Here is a 14,039-nt window from a genome sequence, read left to right as displayed (position 1 = left end):
TAACCATGTAAGTACTGTGCACGTGCTGTTATTGATGGTGAGGGCAGTAGTCCCTACCATTCTGGTAGTCAGGGTACCTACTGTTTAATTAGTGCCCAGGTGGGCTAAGATTTTGGTTTATATTTTGTTAAATTTATCTGGCACAATAAAGACTGGCTCCGACCAGCTTACCCCAGACTGGTGTACTGTTTTCCCGGCTGCTGTGTGTGTATAGAGGGAGTCTGTCTACCCCAAGAGAGGGACCCCTATCTTGACCTTATCAAAGGGTGGAAACCAGAACACCCCAAGGAAACCCATGTAAGTACAGGGATAATATACAAACTCCACACCTTTTGGGCCATAGTGGGAATGAACCCACAACCTTAGTGGTGTGAGGCAGTAATGCTAACCATTACACAGTATTTGCTGCTGCATCTCTCTTGTGGCCTGGAAGATACATATTTGTGTGAGCACATATTCCTGTATTTTACAGGAAGTACTGTGCACACCCCCACCATGATCCACTCCACTTCCAAGGTTATGGATATAGGACATAAACACAAAATACACCAAATAATTATTCTGTACAAAAACCAGCACAAAATAACAACTCTCACTCTATTCTTCTCAGTCAGTCTATAACCTTTAAGTACCAAAAGCAAAAAGTTACTTTTAATGAAACCCAAAATAAAATTGTAAAAATTAGTTGTAATTGATTACCAATACAAAATTCTGGTTGTACAGATCAACTTAATAGTCTTTCACAGGTGCTTCAAAAGAGAGGGGTTTACTCTAGACTACAAAACAAAAGTCCAGCAATAAAGTTTTAATACTACATGATAATAGAAATTCAGAGATATGATAATAGAAATTCAGAGATCTTTGTTGCATATATTTGCAAAGCAGGATGAAGTTTGCATCCCAGCATATGGGATGCCGATGGTCAGAAGAACGGTGAGGAAATCCCAATAGGTTGGGATCCTGGCACCGGTATCCCGACCATTGGCATCCCGAAGGTAAGTATCGGGGTGTTAGGGGGAGGTTAAGGTTAGGTAGCTGGGCTAGGGTTAGGCATTAGGGGGAGTGTTAGGGTTAGGCACTGGGGAGCTAAAGTTAGGATTAGGGTGCAGGGTTGGGGAGGTTAGGTTTAGGCACTAGGGGGGGAGGTTAGGGTAGGGGTTACATAAATACATACTGCTGTTCTCTATTGGAGTCAGGATTATTGCTGTCGGGATGACACTGTCAGTATTCTGACCAGTGGCATCCTGACAGCTGGGATTTCATACTCAACCCATTTAAGCAATAGGTGGCATCATTGTTTTTCTGTACCGGTGTCCCTAACACTACATGATAAAAGCACCAACTTTGGGTCATATAATTGCATACTATTATGCCACATAATAATAGCACATTCAATAATACATCTAAGTTGAGAGCCAACTCACCTGGAGGTACCCCAGTGAACTAAAAATAGCACTACAGGAACCAGCACATCCTCCCAATACTGGTCACATCCGTGCCTCTCAGAATAGTAATACAAAATATTGGTTGCTCAGATCATCTTAATTGTCTTCCACAGGGCTTGAAAAACTCTAGACTAGAAAACAAGTAAAATAATAATCCCCCCAACGTACTGCAAAAGTCCAGCAATAAGATTTGAATACTTCTTGATAATAAAAAGTTAGAGATCTTTGTTGCATACATTTGCAAAAATATGCTTAGGCACCAGGCCACGTCAAGGCATCTATGTTCTTAGATATATTAATGTATGTGCTATTAGCATGTGGCATAACAGTATGCAATTATATGACTCAAAGTGGGTGTGATTATCATGTAGGGTCACTGGTAAATTGATTACTGTTTAATATAATGTTCATATGTTTTGCCATGGGTACTTAACAGTTAATAAATTCTCCATGATGTTTCTCATTTCTTGATTCCTCAAACTGTATATGATTGGGTTAAATAGTGGTGTTACCACAGTGTACAATAAAGAGCTCAACTTATTCATGGTCAAGGAGTTTCCATTAGCTGGAACCAAGTAAATAGTGATCAAGGTTCCAAAGTACAAGGTCACAATAGAGAGGTGAGAGCTGCAAGTGGAGAAGGATTTCTTCCTGCCTTTTGTAGAGGAGATCCTGAGAATTGCTATAAATACACAGATGTAACTAACAACAACTAAGATAAATGGGATGACTATGATAGAAGTTATGATTATCGCTGTCCCTAACTGTAGTGCATATTGGAAAGAGCAGGAAAGTTCAACAAAAGGAGCAACATCACAGAAAAAATGGTCAATGACGTGGCTTCCACAGAACTGAAGTTGACACAGGAAATAAAGAGTAATCTGGGTGAGCAGAAAGCCAAACACCGACCAATAGATAACCAATGAACACTGAAGTCTGATGTTCATGATGGTGCTATAATGCAGAGGGTTGCATATGGCCAGGTAGCGATCATAAGAAATGACTGTGACATCCTGTACAACCTAGAGCACAATAAATATAAGACTGAGTTATACATCCAATGGGGATGCAATCGGGAAGCCAGCTGACATTATACCGACAGCCAGTTTCCCGACTGTCATAGCCTGGCAAGGGTGAAATGCCCGGCGTCTAGATGTAGACACCGCTCATTTCCCCGACACCAGGAGACCGGCGCCCGGCATCCTGATCGAGGGATGCCGGGTGCCGCGAATGGACAGCCATGGGGGAGGGTTAGGTTTAGGGCTCCCGAGGTGGACTTAGGGTTAGGCACCCCCCGGGAGGTTAGGGTTAGGCTAGGGGGAGGGAGGGTTTGGTTTAGGCACCCTCAGGGGGAGGTTAGGGTTAGACACGCCCCGGGGGACTTAGGTCTAGGCAGCGGGGAAAGGGGGGGTAGGTTTATTCAATTAGAGGGGAGATTAGGGTTAGGCACTTGGGGGGAGGTAAGGGTTAGGTACCCCTAAGGGAGGGTTAGGGTTAGGGGGGTAGGTTATTTAATACTTACCTAGGGGCGATCGGGATTTCCAGCGCTGTCGGGCTGCCGCTGTGGGGATCTATAACAGTGTCGGGCTGCCGCTGCCGGAAATTGAACTGCCAGCCATGCGGCCAGTGGTATTTCATACCGATTCCATCCAATGATAAAGATGGTGTCTCCTTCCAGCCATATAACATGTAGCATGTTAGGGACGATAACAGTCAGGAACACAATATCACTGAGTGAAAATTGCTGGAGGAAGAAGTACATGGGAGAGTGTAGTTGTGATCTGGTTGACACCAATACGAAGATCATAGAATTTATGCTTAGTGTCATAATGTAAATAGTCAGTATCAGTAGAAATAAAATGATGGCCTTGACTCCGATAATTTGTGGGAATCCCAATAATAAGAACTCATTGACTGTTGTGCGATTGTATTTTCTTGTTGTGAATTCTATGTAGGAAAAAAAAAGAGTATTATTTAGTCACTATGGACATTTTTTACAATATGATAATTCTTAACCTGTCTAGGAGATAGTTTTTCATATATATATATATATATATATATATATATATATATATATATATATATATGAAAAACTATCTCCTAGATAACTAGGAGATAGTTTGTATTGGTGAGGAATGTATGTATGTATATATATATATATATATATATATTACATAGACAAAAAACCTTACGGTTTCACATGTCCCATTACGGCTGCTTCGACATGATCTGAAAATTTACAAAACCTGTTAATTTTCTTCCACTAAAACTTCAAAAAGCAATGAAATTGCGATCATTAAGGCTGACACCTTAATGGGCGTGTTCCTTGCGCAATACAGATATGGTATGCCATCACACTATGTGGTTAACTGCAGATTCAACAGTCTCATAGAATGAGATTGCTGTCACTCACAAAATGGTGGAGCTGCTAATTCACCAAATTGTGTGCTCTTTGGAATACACACATGCAGTCTATGCAACTAAGGTCAAAACAGAAAATAGAGCTGTGCAGATGGGATAAAAGTGGTGTGGATGGCAGGTGGAGACACAGCAGTGTGGATAGGTGAAACACAAAGGCATGTAGAGGAAGGAAGGATAAGCAGTACAGAGGGGGGTAGCCAAAGTAATGCAGATGGGTGGAAAACAGTTGTGTGAATGGGGGGAAACAGAGTGGCATCAGTGGGCGACAGAGGGCTCATTGTTAGTGCGTATGCACCAGATAAAATCAAATCAATAAGTCACAGATGAATGAATGCAGCAGTGAGAGCCATCTACGCATCTGTTAAAAATTGAATGTGTAGTTCCACAGCAAAAGACAATATTTATATTTTCAAATGTACCACACTTTACATAATCATCCCAGCACCCACTGCCCAGGGGTGCTGGGGATAACCCTGGGCTATCAGCCTGGGCCTGGGGTGCCCTAAGGAGGTGGACCCCTTTATTGGAGGATCCCCATTTCCCCAGGGATCCCCGGCCTGGGTTGACTAGTGGTCAGGGGTGATGTTGTGGCTGGGGGCCCCAGAGAAAGGGCTCCCCTGGCTGCGGCATCACCCCCTCTAGAAGGAGTCAGGTGATCATTCTGGGAAATACAGGGGGGCTCTATGCATTTTTTCCCCCTGTATTTCCAGAACCAGGACCAGCTCAGAGCCTTGTGCTGGTTGCGCTAAATTCAGGGGACCCCTACATCATTTGTACCCTGTATTTTGGCAACTAGGACAGGTTCTGAAAAGCCTGGTGCTGGTTGTGCTTAATACGGGGGACCCCTATATCATTTGTCCCCTTGATTTTAGCACAACCTGTACTGGGGCTCCAAAGCCTGGTGCTGATTGTTGTTTAGGGTGTAGGGCCACGCCATTTTTTTTCTAGTCAGAGCCAGCCCTGGTTGCCAAAATACGGGGGTCGAATGGTGTAGAAGTCCCCCGTATTTTGTGCAACCAGCACTGGGCTCTAATCCGGTCCTAGTTCTGTAAATACAGGGGAAAAAATGAGTAGGGTCCCCCTGTATTCTCCAGGACCAGCACCAGACTATTTCTAATGGGGGCTGATGCCACAGCCAGGGGAGCCCTTTCGCCAGGTCCCCCAGTCACAGCATCAACCTTGACTGCTAGTCAGTCCAGGCCAGGGATCCCAAAGGAGCTGAGGACCCCCTAAATAAAGTTTTACCCCTCCTAGGCTGATAGCCTGTGGCTATCCCCAGCACCCCTGGGCAGTGGGTGCCAGGTTGATTGTATGATGTGGTGCATTTTAAAGAATATTTTCTTTTGCAGGTGAAGTATAGGTCCCAGCACACCTTTCTGCATGCTGGTACTTGGAAAACCACAAGTACCAGCATGCAGGGCATTAGGGCCCATTGCCACCTGTAGTCCATCTATAAAAAAAATATTTAAATAACACAACACACTTTAATATTGTAATATTTTATTTTACAGGTCTTCACACGGGGGACGACAGCCTTTAAGCTCTTTTATGTGGCCGCCACCAACCCAGGCCTCTTCACCTGGTGGGTGCCAACCCTCCAGGGCTTTGGCAACTTCACCTGGCAGGCGCCACCCCGCCAGGGCTTCAGCATCTTCACCTAGTGGGTGGGAGCCTGTGCAAGCTCTTTTTCGTGGCTTCCTCCACCAAGACATCTGGTGTTTTTGCCTGGCAGATGCCAACCAGCCAGGGCTTCGGAGTATTTGCCTGGTGGGCACCAACCCGACAGGGCTTTGGCGTCTTCACCTAGTGGGTGGCAGGCTGTGTCAGCTCTTTTACTTGGCTGCCACACACTAGGACTTCGGCATCTTTGCCTGGCGGGCACCAACCTGCTAGGGCTTTGGTGTCTTTGCCTGGCAGGTGCCAACATACCAGGGCTTCAAAATCTTCACCTAGTGGGTAGCAGCCTGTGTCAGCACTTTTTCATGGCTGCCTCCCACTAGGACTTCTGGCATCTTCACCTGGCAGTCGCCAACCTGCCAGGGCTTCAGCGTCTTCACCTGGTGTGCGCCAACCCGCCAGGGTTTCGATGTCTTCAATTAGTGGGCAACAGCCTGTGTCAGCTCTTTTTCATGACTGCTGCCCACTAGGACTAATGGCATCTTCGCCTGGTGGGTGCCAACCCACCAGGGGTTTGCCATCTTTGCCTGGTGGGCACCCATCTACTAGGGCTTCTGGTGTCTTCACCTGGGGCATGGCTGCTACCTCCCCAGGGCTTCTGTGGTCCTCTTCAGGTGCCACCACCGCCAATGACGTCATGAGTCATGATTTTCTCGCGTTGGCCATCTTTGAAGATCAAAGATGGCTGCCACATCATCGTTGGCGGCACCTGGCAGCTGCGGGACCGGCACCTGTTCGGGTGTCAGTGGCAGACCTGGATCTGAGAGGATCCAAGAGGATCCAGTCCCCACCATCCATTCTGCTGGGTATGTCAGCGGCACCCATTTCAAAGCACTGAGGCGCCATTTTTTAAATTCAAAGATGGCCATCGCAAGCCATGATTGGCTCATGGTGGCCATCTTTGAATTTCAAAAATGGCACTGAGGCACCATTTTTTAAATGGGCGCCGCTGCTGTATTCGGCAGAATGTCTGGCGGGGACTGGATCCTCTCGGATCCAGGACTGCCACCAATGTCTGCTCCACCACTGCTAGGTCCCGCCAACACCCGCACCACAGCCAACACCCGTGAATCACCGACGACACTGCTGACACCCGTGCTACCACCGCCGCTGATGTCCCCACCACCACATCTGTGTCCCCACCGCTGCTACCATTGTTTTTTTCCTGCACCGCTGTCGCCCACAAATGATGGCCATCTTGCTGCACCCAAGTGAAGCCACTATGACTACACCTGCTGGAGGCTCCTACTGAGGCTGCGCAACAAGTTGAAAAGTCCAATCTTTATAATAGCGCATTCTTGAGGTAATAGTTTAGAAACTGTAACTTTCTGATTTACCTGAACCTCAAAAGCACATACCCTGGCATAATAGCTACCTAATAAAACAAACCCCAAGTCTAAATTCGCCATCTACCCTGAGTTTTGCCTTCCCAAAAAAAAACATAGACTACAGCAGAAAAGTGTTCGTAATTGAGAATGTCAGAAAAATGTGACAGTTGAAGCTTTAGATTACTCCCAAATCCTCATTTTTTATGTGTATGCCCTGAAATTTGGCATACAGCACTGAGTAACAATTCAACCCATCCTTGCCAAATTTCAGATCCATACATTTAATAGCTTTTGAGGTGTAGCCCCTTGAACATCCTGCCCCCCTTCAGAATTCTCTATGAAGAAATCAATTTTTTAGATGCAGCCTTAATATAAGGGCATGATTGTGCCCTTATTATATATATATATATATATATATATAAAACAACCACCGTCCGGCACTCCTTAGCAAGGGTTTACTTAGCCGGGTGCCCTCACAGATTATTAAGTAATAGATTCACATGCAGAATTAGACATAATTTGAGTTGAAACACAGGCACTCTAGGCTCTTGCTAATAACCATGGATTGGTCTTTCAGCCCGCAGACAAAGGGGGTGCACTGGTAAAACAGGATTTTTCCAGTTATAATGCCCAAGTGACTAAGCCGTTGGACAACACTGCAACATACAAAAAGTTGTCACATGACCCTACCTGCAAGTTCAGAGAGGAATGGAAAGTCGTCCTTGAGTCTGCTGTTGAAAAAAGTTGATTACATCTAAACTGAAGGATGCCCTCCTTCTACAATACCCATTGGTCCCGGTGTTTTACCCTATTCCAAAAATTCACAAGTCTATTGTTTACCCTCCGGGATGACCATTAATAGCAGCTCATGATTCCATGTTTCAACCTACCTCAGTGTACCACGATACACTTTTACAACCTTGTATTCGCGAACATCTGCGAACATCTGGATACTTCTACATTATTAAGAAAACTGAATGATCTACCTACGTTCCAGGAAGAGATTTGTTTGTGCAGTATCAATGTTTATATCTTATATATGATCATTCCTTTAGAGCAGGGCAGAACAGCCATCAAGAAATTCCTGTTCAACATGCGAATTACACTGGGCCTGATTTGCAAATGGTTTTGGACCTGATGGAGTTAACCCTCACTAAAAATGTATTTTTGTGTGATGGATGATTTTTTTCTCCAACTAATGGGCTGTGTGATGGGGTCCAATGTGGCCCCATCGTACGAGAATATTTTTATGGTTTTTGTTGAGGAAGAGATCTTTTTCTCCAATCCGGTAATAGCGGAGCAGGTAACCTTCTATACCAGCTATATAGATGATCTCTTAATTTTTTGGCAAGGGATAAGGATGACTTGATTGATCTCATTGATAAACACAATGCAAGTACTAGTCCTGTTAAATCACCTAGTATGCATTAGACGTATCACCACTGACCCTACATTAGCAGAAAGTCAGATGGACCCTATGGTCTTAAATTTATCGTGAGAGGGTATTCTCCAAAACATTTTTAATTGACCAAACAGAAGGTTTTGAGTATGAGCAGGGGTGAAGTACAGTAACTACTAAAAAAAGACCCTCAGCGCCTCCCTGGCTTAACATCTTTAACCATGCTAGTGGCAAAATTAATGTAGCTTCCAAAAATCTATGGCCCATTATTCAATACGACACTGATTTAAATCTTGCGGATAATAAAGTTATGTTATGTTATACACGTGGCCGCAATTTAAGGGCTATTTTGGTCAAGATTGATATAACCTCATTAGATAAATGAAAGCCCTCCCATAAAACTGGTAAAACAATGAGATATGTACAGTGTACATGTGTTACATGTCGCTACTTAATTGCAGGTACTCTTACACCCATCCTCTTTCTGGCAACAAAAATATATTATTAGGCACACGTTGACTTGCAACACACCTTATGTGATGTACCAATTATATGTCCTTGTGGTATGTCATACATAGGCAAAACCAAAAGACCATTTAAAAAAAGAATGGACACAAATTGGCCCACTATCCGTACAGCACTTAATTAGAGTAGTAGCGATCATCCCGTTGCCAGACATTTTGCCATGATGTCACATTCATTGGTGTTATTACGTTATCGCATGATTGACCATATCCCATTATGCATCAGGGGATGGAACTGTGTATTAAAATTTGTACAATGTGAGGCTAAGTAGATACATTGGTTGGGGATCCTTGCTCCCAGTGGGCTCAAGGAACACCATGTCCTGCACTGTTTTATTTAATATTTGTTCTTTTTTCAGTTTGTTTGAAGGTATGAGTCATCTGAGCAATTATCAACTGTGCCCCTATGTATCTAAATAGTTCCAGTCTAAAAAATATTTTTCTTTTAGTGATATTAGAAATATATATGACTATATGGCGGACGATATTCTTATATCCGTGATACGTCATTATCCCTTTTTGAGTTTTGCTCCTTTATTAATGGTGGTAATTATTTATGGTGTTTCCTCTATAGTTTATATTTTCTGTGTGTTGGAGAGTATTAACATTGGGTCTAGGAGATAGAGGCAGCATTATTAATAGAGGTTTTTATTTAGGTCCTCTTATTAACAGTATGTTGTTGCTTCATTATGTATATTATAGCTATCATCCTATGAGATGTGTTCTGCTACTGTTTTGTTGTTCTTATAGGGTCTCTGGGCCTGATTCAGACCCACTCGCAAGCGCATTGCGCTCACAAGCAGGTCGATGGTGGCCCAGTGCACATGCGCGGCATGTGCACTGCGCGTGCGCGACCCCCGGAGCGAGCACAAAAAGCACTCACTTCGGAACTCACAACAAAAGGGGCGGCTGTCGATGTGATCGACAGCTCACCCCATTTTGTAGGCGTGGCGGGGGGTGGCTTCACAAACGGAGGCGTTCCCATGCGAACGCCTGCTGTTTGTGGGCGGCCCCACTGACATCACCAGTGATGTCAGTGGGAGAGCTTCCATCTCTATTTGAGCCAGAAGCTCTCTGGGGCTTGCGGCAATGAGACCCTATCACAAGGGTCTCGTCGCAAACAAGCCCGATGGTCGCAATGGTCTTGACCATCGCGACCATCATCATGGCCACAAGCTATAGCTGTGGGTGGCCACCCACAGCTATGCGAGCGGCCAGGAGGCCGCTCCTAAAAAAACCAGCACCCGCCCTGATTCAGAGCAAGCGCTCGCTTTTTGCTAGCGCCTCTGAATCAGGCCCTCTGTCACTGCGGTTTTGTATTTGTTGATGTTTCCATGGTGATTGGGTCTTCTGTGTTGTCATCTCTGGCCACGACTCATGTGACCAGTTGATAACATCATTGTAGTGTGCCGCCAGCCAGGTGTGTGGTGCGCTCTCACTAGGTGATGTTGGGCTTAAAAGTAGGAATATTGTTGTTTCTCTTGTTGTTGTTGTTTCCTGATGAAAATGCAATAAAGCACTGAAACATTGACTTTACCTAATGCTGAAATTTCTATATTCTTTACTATTGAATACATGTGTTTGATACTGTACATGTCTCTGTCTATTCTCATGGATGACATACAACCATAGTTATGACATGAGCAATTAGCAACTGGAAATTACAGGAGAACCTAAAAGTGAGGAGCAAAAAGTTATTTAAGGGGTAACTGTAAATGATCACTTCTATGGCAGTGCCCCTACCTCTTTAGCATCATATCAAATAATGTCTAACATTGCTTTACTAAAATAGTTCTTAGTTTGATTGCCTTTTTGACTTAAGAAAACTTTGTATTGCTAGGAATTTAATGACCTGGCTGCCTATTAAACACATTTGTCTTCACCATGTCCCATGTTCCTGAGAAGACAGAGAGCGCACATGTCTAGTTATAGGCTCACTTCAATAGTGACAGTGAGTCCCAGACTGCACAGCACAGGGCTGATAAAGCCTGAAGATTCTTCCAGTGGTTTCCGTCACTGGGGCATATTCAATTAGAGGCCGTTTTCACCGTCGTTTGCGAATCGGCCATCCGATTGGCCGATATATCGGCCGCGATCTGCCAATTTGAGGGCGGTTTCACCAACGACAGCGAAAAACTGCCGTTTTGCCCTAAAAACTGGAGAAAACTCTTCTCCAGCCTCGGGCAGGCAAAAAAATTAGCAAAATCCCTATTTTGGGGTAAAAATGTGGGGATTTCTTACAGAACCCTTTAGACAGCCCCCCTAATGATACATTAGTAAAAAAAAAATTGTAAGGTGCGTACTTTGGCGAAAAACGGCCACTGAAATTTTTGGTAAAAATGTTTTATTTTCCCATGAGAAATGCGTTTAACGTATTGGGTCTAGTATTTTGGAGGGCCATAAGGATGCATCAAGTGTTTTAAATATCACATGTGGCTGGCGCAGGTGGTTTTTTAAAACCGCTAAAAAAAACGCCTGTGCCAGCCACGTGTGATGTTTAAAACACTTGGCGCATCTTTATGTCCCTCCAAAATATCAGACCCAATACATCACAGGTGCGATAATATCGCCGCTAATTGAATACCCCCCACTATCTGCAAAGAAGTGTGGGATCTTCAAGACCTACAGTAACTCGGGCTGTGCAAATAAGAAGACTGAGGAGCATGGAGTGGCACTTTTGCCATCAAACTGGTCCCAGTATAACGGTCCCAGTATACTCAAGTATTTCAGTAATTTTTCAATTAATATGCATAAAATCTATGACTGACAATGTTATATAAAATGAACATCACAAGATGCAGTATTATACAGTTATTCATGTATACAGCATAACTGCATCCAGTATATAAAGCAAAGCAAACTGCTACTACCAGGGGCGGATTGGCCATTACCTTTAGAGGGGAAAATCCCGGTGGGCTGATTGGTCTGTGGGGCTGCTTCTCAACCTTGGCCCCGCCCCCAAATTGCGTCACCCGGCTAACATGCTTTTTTTTTTTTAGCATCACAGGCAGCCCTGAGCGGTCAGCTGCTGCGGCCCCAGGCCCGGCGACAGGGGCACACAAGGGGCACACCTGCGCCTCCAACCCCCCAAGGTAAACTCCCGAGCCGTGGCCACGTCATCCCTACTTACTGATTGTGGCCACGGCCCTAGCGTGTATTGCGTCATAATGACGCTGCGCGGCTGTGCCAGCCCTCCTTACCTCATACCTGGCCTGCCCTGCCACTGCGATGCCTAGTCCATCTACCGAGGAGCAGGAAGGCCAGTAGGAAGTGGAGTCGTCCACAGCCGAACACTCAGACAGGCCAGCACACTACTTCAAGCCAAAGTCTGTCCCAGCAGATGCTTGTGGAGGTAAGTGACACCCATGACAGTGTTCTTTATATTATTTTTGATTGATATTGACAAAGTGCCCCTTTTCTTACTTTAACATATACCTGTAGCTCTGGTTTTCTTTTAAAATATATATATATAAATATATATATATATATATATATATATATAAATAAATATACAAATGTGCGTATATATGTATATATATGTCTGTATGTATGTGTATATATTAATGTCTGTGTGTATGTATGTGTGTGTGTATATATATATATATATATATATATATATTAGGGGTGAGCGGGTTCGGATTTCGGAAATCCGAACCCCCCCGAGCCCCCCCGATCCGAGTCCGTTCCGAGTCAGGCTCGACTTTTCCCGCCTGACTCGGATCTGAAATCGAGGCAAAACGTCATCATCCTGCCTTCTGAGTCTCGCGGGTTTTGGATCCTATATAAGGTACCCGCGTCGGCGCCATTTTCTCACTCGGCTGTGGACAGTGAAGAGGGAGGGTGGGAGTTAGGGCTGTGTAGTGTAGTGTAGTGTAGTGCTGCTGTTGTCCACTACTTCAAAGTCCATAGGGGCTGGCTGTGTTGTGCTGTGCTGCTGTTGTTAATAGGGGCTGTGTCCACTTCTTCAAAGTCCATAGGGGCTGGCTGGACTGTGTTGTGCAGTCAGTTCTCCATAGGGGCTGTGTCCACTCCAAAGTCCTGTGCAGTGTCCCAGTCCTAAAGGGGTGCTGTAGTGTTGTCCAGGGGGTGCTCTGTCCATCAGGGGTGCTCCCCCTAAGTGCTAAAAAAATAATATATTTTCTGTGTTTGGGAATTGTGTGCGCAGTAGCCGCACGTGCATCAAAAAAGTAGTGCCAAGCGTGCACCTGTGTCATAAGTAAAGGGCCGGCTGGCTTGACCGTTAAGGGTGCTGTAACCCCCAAAAGTACACTCCAGTCCAAACCAAAAAAAAAATTATTTTCTGTGTTTGGGAATTGTGTGCGCAGTAGCCGCACGTGCATCAACAAAGTAGTGCCAAGCGTGCGCCTGTGTCATAAGTAAAGGGCCAGCTGGCTTGACCGTTAAAGGGTGCTGTAACCCCCGAAAGTACACTCCAGTCCAAACCAAAAAAAAATTATTTTCTGTTTGTGAATTGTGTGCGCAGTAGCCGCACGTGCATCAACATAGTAGTGCCAAGCGTGCGCCTGTGTCATAAGTAAAGGGCCGGCTGGCTTGACCGTTAAAGGGTGCTGTAACCCCTGAAAGTACACTCCAGTCCAAACCAAAAAAATAATTATTTTCTGTGTTTGTGAATTGTGTGAGCAGTAGCCGCACGTGCATCAACAAAGTAGTGCCAAGCGTGCACCTGTGTCCTAAGTAAAGGGCTGCCTGGCTTGACCATTATAGGGTGCTGTAACCCCCAAAGTACACTCCAGTCCAAACCAAAAAAAAAATTATTTTCTGTGTTTAGCGCACGTATATATCAAATCGATATAACATAAATGGAGGACCAAACTTTCTCCGATAAAAATAAAATAGAGAAAGATCAAGAACCACTTCCTCCTAGTGCTGAAGCTGCTGCCACTAGTCATGACATAGACGATAACATGCCATCAACGTCGTCTGCCAAGGCCGATGCCCAATGTCATAGTAGAGGGCACATACAATCCCAAATGGCAAATTTCAGGAAAATGACCTTGAAAAAGACATTTAAATCAGCTGAAGAGAAACGTAAACTTGCCAATATGCCATTTACGACACGGAGTGGCAAGGAACGGCTAAGGTCGATCCCTAGTATGTTCATGACTAGTGGTTCAGCTTCACATGACGATGGAAGCCCTCCTCCCACTAAAAAAATCAAAAGAGTTAAGCTGGCAAAAGCACAGCGAAGAACTGTGCTTTCTAAGAAGATATCACAAATCCCCAA

General features: G+C 44.7%; 1 pseudogene; it reads right to left on the bottom strand.

Moving 5' to 3' along the window:
• Positions 1–1,852: 1,852 nt before the first annotated feature.
• On the bottom strand, positions 1,853–3,354 carry LOC148513833 (olfactory receptor 11A1-like; annotated as a pseudogene).
• Between the last annotated feature and the right edge of the window lie 10,685 nt (positions 3,355–14,039).

This window comes from Taudactylus pleione, unplaced genomic scaffold (genome assembly GCF_031769625.1).
Source record: "Taudactylus pleione unplaced genomic scaffold, aTauple2 ptg000268l, whole genome shotgun sequence".
Lineage (NCBI taxonomy): Eukaryota > Metazoa > Chordata > Amphibia > Anura > Myobatrachidae > Taudactylus > Taudactylus pleione.
The sequence above is the reverse complement of the archived record's forward strand: the minus strand, read 5'-3'. Positions and strand labels throughout refer to the sequence as shown.